This window comes from Choristoneura fumiferana, chromosome 6 (assembly GCF_025370935.1).
Source record: "Choristoneura fumiferana chromosome 6, NRCan_CFum_1, whole genome shotgun sequence".
NCBI classification, from domain to species: Eukaryota; Metazoa; Arthropoda; class Insecta; order Lepidoptera; family Tortricidae; genus Choristoneura; species Choristoneura fumiferana.
Window position 1 is genome coordinate 19,093,201 of NC_133477.1, and position 7,742 is coordinate 19,100,942.

Consider the following 7,742-nt stretch of genomic DNA (forward strand, 5'->3'; position numbering starts at 1 on the left):
ACGTCACTCCGTCGCTCCGTTTCGACATGAAAGAAGAACAAACACACAAACATACAAACACACACACTTTCGCATTTATAATATTGTATGGATGTGTAAATTTGAGTGTGTGCACTGAAAAACAAGGATGGCTGAACTAGTTTGGCTACTTGACGTTTAGCAAAACTTAACAAATTAGGAACCAAAATTATGCTAATATTGCAAAACTGGTTGGCCTAGTTTTGTTGTCACTCAAGTTATGTCACAAGCAACATTTTTTTTTGTTACTGCTAGCAAATCTTTTTTTTCAGTGTGTGTGTTTTTTGCGTGAATGTGTGTGTTGCTTTTAGACAAATGATTTGTATGTACCTATCTCAAATTATACGCTATAAACTGTCTTAACCCTAAAATTTATAAAATAACTGTATTGGCAGGCTAAATGTACGCAAAGTAGAGTCACTTCAAATTTGTTGATTGGGACTGATTTATAAGTATTTTTATACATTTCTATTATGAGTAATTTTCAGTTGTCTATTACTTTATTATGTATTTTTTTGAGATACAGCCATGTAACGTACAGTACCACTACCATGAGTTTACAGTGACCGTACTCGATAGCGATGGCATAAATTATTTGTAGAGGCGCTGTACAATTCTCTATACAAATAATTTACGCCGTCGCCATCGAGTAAGGTCACTGCTAACTCATGGTAGTGGTACAGGCGGACGGACAGCGACTCGTAGCGACATTAGGAGTTTCGTTGTCACCCTTCGGTTACAGAATCCTAAAAAGGAGAACTTTCGCAGAACTGGGCCAAAAAACCGATAAATCTGATTACCCAGACTTCCTTATCTCTCGCGAACGACAGAGACAACTAGAATTATGTTGTAAATGTATCTTGCGAGGTTAAATGCACTTAGTGTGAAATACGTGGGATCACAATTGAAGATACAACTGATAAGGCTGTACAAACACCCGTTGCCACGCTGAATACAGATATAGTTTAATTGGGGCAATCTGACTGTCTGTTTTGTCGCCTATCATTAGGAAAACCCAAAGTAAAAATATATCATGATACTTTCGTATATAATGTAAACAGGGAACACCTTGTAAACTTTTACTTTTAAATTTGTTACACCGAAAATAACAAACAGTGGCACCTCGTTTATTTTTATTTCTTATTTATTTTATGAAAAAAATGAAAAATGTAAAATAAAATAAATACTTTCCACCCTAGAGATGAAAACGCAATTTTCCACCCGGCTATCTACCCATGAAAATTAAACTTTCAGAACAGGAGAGATGAAAAAGAATTTTGATCCAACTAAGATGACTTTTTTAAGTCTTATAACGACAGGCAAGTAATTGAAATATATCCATATCAGAGAACAATTCATTGAGTACATTCATTCATCCAGTGGCAAGAACCCGGCGCCCGCGCACCAGCATTGTTCAGCACCAGCATTGTTTCACAGTTCCGGGAAAAACACGAATTTTGTTGACAGTTGATGAAGTCAAAAATTACTCATTCCGCAAAGTGAAACAGAGGCTGTATTTGCACACTGACGTTCGCGATCGCAATCAAATGGCAGTTTTTGCGAAATCTATCATTTGATTGTGATCGTGTCAGAAACGTTAAGCAATAAGGCTCTTGTCATAATTTGAACTTAGTTTCTTAGTTTGAACTTTGAAGTTAATGCACTTTTATTACATAACTAGCGACCCCGGCTTCGCACGGGTACAATTTTCAAAAAAGGTCTCTAAACAAAGTCACATCACATTTTCCAGCTCCAGTTCCCAAAAACACATTCGTGCGAAGCCGGTGTGCGTCGCTAATATAATTATATAAATATCATGGGACAATTGACACCAATTGACCTAGTCCCAAAAAATCAAAAAGCTCAAAGCAAAGCCTGCAGCAAAGCACGTATTATGGATACTAGGCAACGGATAATGTCATACAAATATCTGCCCCGGCCGAGGTTCAAACCCAGGACCTCAAGCTTCGTTAGTCGTGGTAGCCTCAGGTTCTCTAACCACCTTGGCTATATCCGGTCGTCGTATATCATAAAACACTTCCGTGAAAAAATATCTAACAGTGAACACCGCATTTCAAGTTTAAAAGATATAAGAAAGAAAGAAAGAAAGAAAAAAAAAGTTTATTCGGCAAACTTGTAGGTAGCATACATCAGGTACATATAACTTGATGTTTAATTAAGGTTAACTTAAAGCTAGCCGAAAGGGCTGGCAGCTCAGCAATGCTGAGGTACGGAACTACAGCGCTTTTTTAGGATTATAAATGCGAAAGTGTGCGTGTGTTTGTATGTTTGTCCGTCTTTCACGTCGAAACGGAGCGATGGATCGACGTGATTTGGCTCAAGAGTGACAAAGGCTACTTTTTATCCCGGAGGAATGCACAGTTCCCTAGGGAACAGCGCGCGATAACCGAACTTCACGCGGGTTAAGCCGCGGGCAAAATCAATGGCTAAAATAAACGAAATACTTATAACTTTAACAGTCGTTTGTGTTTTCCTATCGCCTTCAAATTTTCCTTTGTACAGCTAAAACATAAAACAATTCTTAGTAATAATTGGTAACTCTACAAATAAGGCTGTCAAAAACCCGGTATGCATATCGTATTGCACTTTATTTAGAACCTAAAAGAACAAACGAACTACAACTTACAAGTCAATCATTTTTCAGAGTGATACCAACTTTACATGTATTTTGTTTAGGTTGAAATTGGCGTTAAATTTCGCAACTGTAATGGTGATTCTCAAATTTTGTTTAGTGTGTGTGTAAGTATGTCAGCTCGTTGTAATTCCATACTGAACACGAAATTCTAACTTCGGTACGTAATGTAAGTGGATCACTCTCTTAAATTTCTAACTTTATTAACATAATATTTACTACTTTTGAATTATAATCAGGGTTTGGATTATTTAGCATACTACTTTTATTAACATTTTACTAAGGTAATTGTTTTGAAAGCATATGTAAATTGTTATAGTAGTATAGAGCCAGGGCCAACCTACCGGATTCAATTCTTAGTTAAGTCTACTAAGTAAGTATACCTATCATAACAGTATTAGTGAGATTAACGTTTTTACAAGCTTTTCTTTAACTCGCCCTGTTTATTTATTTGTTTGGGTCAAATCTTGGAAGCTAAATTAAACCCACTTTCAGCAGTCCGATGGACTTGTAATTCGGCATACTTGTGTAAATTTGGTGACAATGCAAAAAGTAATCTGGTAGTGACATCTTGGTGGTTCTAGCAGGATCGTCTCTGCAGGAGGGAACTCCTCAATGATTAGTAGTACCGACTTGAAATTTGGTGCGATATGCAATTTAGATGACAATGCAAGTACAGTCAACAAAAAGAGCAGTCAGCAAAAAAGCTTGTATTAAAAATGTTTTTTTTAACAGAAATTTATTTTTTGAATGTTGAAAACAAGTATTAAATTATTTACTAAGTGCATGGTCACTGCATTTAGCGTGAGGATTTTACTTATAATCACAGATTATTACACTAATGTAATCTATATCTGTGATTATAATCAATTACTGAGGATGTAAAAAACGTCTTGCTTGCGTCTCCTGAATCACTCCGTTTAGGCTGGTGATTAATATTTAACATGAGAGTGTTGAGTCATCGTCAATACCTATCAGTATAATATCAATGGTGCATTACACTAGCTGTTACAAAAAATGTCGCAATTTTTCTTATTACTATGGTATGGATAATGTGCAAGATTGCACAATGTCAGTGAGCCTTTTCAAAGTATTGTTTTATTGCATTGTTTTGTCATTTATGGACTATTTTTTATTTATTTTAAATATTGGTCCTTCGAACCGGATCAAACCTTCGTAGAAACAAAAGTCTAATCACACAACTAACGATTAAATAAGGTAAACGTACGAGAGCTCGTCACTGCCCCAATAGTTGACATCTTTAATCTTATGTTATTAGCAATAGAGATGACAGCAGGGTGTCGTCTATTGGGCATTAGCGTGTCGAGCACTGGGACGTTTACCTTAGGTATCGCTCAAAAATTACTACATTTAAGAGCGACAGTCAACAATAGAATAAACCATTTCGTTGTGCAACAGTCAATTAAGCATATACATATACATTTATTAAAAAGCCGTGATGGCCTAGTGGTTTGACCTATCGCCTCTCAAACAGAGGGTCGTGGGTTCAAACCCGGCTCGCACCTCTGAGTTTTCCAAATTCATGTGCGGAATTACATTTGAAATTTACCACGAGCTTTGCGTGAAGGAAAACATCGTGAGGAACTTGCACAAACCTGCGAAGCAATTCAATGTGCGTGTGAAGTTCCCAATCCGCACTGGCCCGCGTGGGAACTATAGCCAAGCCCTCTTGTTCTGAGAGAGGCCTGTGCCCAGCAGTGGGACGTATATTCCACATATTATTATATATTATTATTATTTTGTATTTTCTTTTATTTCATTGTATAGGTACTGTAGTTTTTAAGTATTTTATTTGTAATTATTTTATGTTTGAAAAATGACTTTCTGCCAAGTTTCTTGCGGCGCATTCTTCTTGGCAATGATGTCTTTCGAAAGCGCTGGTAGTTTTAAAAAATGACGTGTAAAAGTGCCCATTGCGGCCTATTTACTGAATAAATGATTTTGATTTTTGATTTTGATTTTATATAGGCTGGGATGATGATGATGATGATATACATTTATATTTAACTTATGGGTCATATGGGTTCACAGCGGAACTTTTTCCAGTCAGTTATTTTGTATGCACTACCGATTATCATGGTTAAATTTTTTAAACTCCATCCTTATACTAATTAGCTATTACTTAGAACTAGGAACAATCTCTGAACCAACTAATTTTGATGCAATAATATTTATAAGTAATACTTAAGTTACTTTTGTCAAAGAACATGGATTTCCCACGGGATAAAGATAACCGATTTCCGCATAGATAAATCCTACTAATATTGTAGTAAGTTTGCATGTGTATGTGTTACTTGTTCACGCTAAAACAGCTGGACAGATTTGAATGAAATTTGGTACTTATATAGATAGCTGGACATCTGGAATAACATATAGACTACTTTTTATCCCGATATTTCCACGGAATCGGGCCAAAATCTCGAAATCTCAACGAAGACTACAATATTTTTTTAAAATTCCTATGGGAATTTAGTTAAATTCGGGAAATTCAATTCAATTGCTGGATATGGTTTACGCATGCAAAGCCACGGGTATACACAAGTTATACCATAAATTTACCTACATGACAAAGTTTTGTTTTTAAATGAACGGACCAGCGATCACCCTATCTCATCTGATGGAAGTTCAGAAGCCAAGATGTAATTCACTGGTTCAGTAACAGCTAATTAAGTCTGGCCTTGACGAGTTCCAGGTTGTTTTCCGTAATAAACACATTTAATCAATCTGTATTTATGGAATCAGTCGTACATTTTCCCGTAATATAAAATACTACTCTATCTCAAAGCATTCTTTGAATTATTACCTTCACAATGCGGCAATTTATGGACATATATTAACATACGAAATTTAGACCAAATCAGTTTCGGAGTAAAGCAAATACAAGCAAATACTTTTGGATTTTCAAATGTTTAACTTTCTTTAGATAAGATAAAGATGGACTGTTCTGCTTTCTAAACAAAATAAGTACTGCTTTGAATATGGCATTGAAAACGCGACGCACGTCGTAAGGCATTTGCCATCAGAAATTAACGCTACTTTCAAGTAGTTACACACTTTTATCGAAGTAAACATGCCGTATCAATGAATGCTGCACCAATGCAGGGTACAGATTAATATTTATCAGCTATAGATAATGAACTAAAATGTAAACACAACTAACCTAACGCTCAACAAAACGTTGCTAACTTCACGCGTCAATAACAAAGAAATATATAACATTTTACCGGCTCCCATTCATAAACGCGTAAACAAAAAACGCTAAGTAAAGCTAAACGTCATAGAAATTGTAAAGTTACCTGGTCAGAGTAGCACGGGCGTCGTCTGCTTCGTTCGCACGATTCACAGTCAGCTGGACACTTTTTGTGGCACAAACCATCGACAAAAGGTTAGGAGCCGCAGACACGTGCGCTGTGGGGGCCGAGCCAAACACATCTGGTGGCAGCCAGCTACAACAGTGAGACGCGAGCGGTCAACCCGCGCCTCTCGGCACAGAACCGCATTTTTATTTTTTTTACTTTTTTACACACAATTTCACTAAAATCCCACAGAACAACACACATTCGCTCCCTAAGGAGAGCGGTCCACGAATGCTGTTATCACACAATGATAAAACTGTTTACTCCATATCTAAATACCTAATTGTCGTAAAAGTTAATTGCACTTCTCAGTGGAATTTTACTTGGCTTTAATTTTGAGTTTTTTTAGCTTCAAATTAAAATGAATACATATTGCGGGAACGTGGCACCGCCACGGGTTCCCTGGGAGAAATAAAGACTCGGTTTACTTCGGTTTGTATTTTTGACTTTGACAGTTTGCCAGTTATCTCTAATGAGGTTGTATGCCTGACACCGTGAACTGTAGATTACGTGAGCGCGATAAGGCTGCAACTCTTTAGGGTTCTGTAGTCAAAATGGCAACATTTTATAGTTTTGCCATGTTTGTCTTACCGTCTGGTACAGCAATGGTTCTTAACCCTTCAGTGATGAGGGATTTAATTTTCCCCCATTTGATTTTATTTTCCCCTGGCACTGAGACCTACGGCTCTTGGCCTATATTATAGTAAACGCGCGTTTTTGGCGCCGAAAGTTCTCAAAAAGCTGGTATGTACGAAGATGAATGAATCTCCTTGCCAAGACTTTGACACATTTCTGAACTACCTGAGTCACCTGTAACAACAAATGTTTCCACCAAAAGAAAATAAAACACTATTAATTAAAACAATGACTATAAAAGAAATGTTTGTATTGGTAATGTGTTTTTGTGCATTAAACAACTCAGACTCCACGATGCCGTGGTGGCCGAGCGGTTTGACCTATGGCCTCTCAAGCAGAGGATCGTGGGTTCAAATCCCGGCTCGCACCTCTAAGTTTTTCGGAATTCATGTGCGAAATTACATTTGAAATTTACCACGAGCTTTACGGTGAAGGAAAACATCGTGAGGAAACCTGCACAAACCTGCGAAGCAATTCAATGGTGTGTGTGAAGTTCCCAATCCGCACTGGGCCCGCGTGGGAACTACGGCCCAAGCCCTCTCATTCCGAGAGGAGGCCTGTGCCCAGCAGTGGGACGTATATAGGCTGGGATGATGATGGATGATGAAACAACTCAGAGAAGTCGTTGCCCCCTTTTCAGGTAAAAGTAAAAAGGTCACATTATTAGTTATTATAGACGTTTGATTTAGCCAATACAGGGGGGCTACTACGAAATTCGAAAATGGAAGTTCGTATCGTACCGTCCCTCTCACTCTCGTATTAAATGGTATAAGTGTCTGCGGGACGGCAAGATACGAAGTTCCAATTTTGCATTTCGTATATAGGCCCGTTTACAGTAAACCCATTGACGGCGGCCGGCGTTAGCAACGCTGATAAACCAGGGGTGACGTCATACCTTTGCGCAACGTCCACTCAATGATCCGAAATAAAAATGGAATCATTTTCAGTCAGCATTCCTATTTTTTCCACTGTGTCAAGTGTAGGTATGAATGTAAACTCTTTATTGTTTAAAATAGGGAAACAAACTCAATTTGCAAACGTTGGGATGCACATGTTGG

The 7,742-nt window shown here is 37.6% G+C and overlaps 1 protein-coding gene across 1 annotated transcript in view; it reads right to left on the reverse strand.

Moving 5' to 3' along the window:
- The window catches only part of LOC141429266 (monocarboxylate transporter 14-like), a 69,726-nt gene extending 63,262 nt beyond the window's left edge, over positions 1-6,464 (reverse strand). The window contains exon 1 of the mRNA XM_074089545.1: positions 5,989-6,464. The gene's annotated coding sequence lies outside the window, so the exon portion shown is untranslated. The remainder of the gene's footprint in view (positions 1-5,988) is intronic.
- Between the last annotated feature and the right edge of the window lie 1,278 nt (positions 6,465-7,742).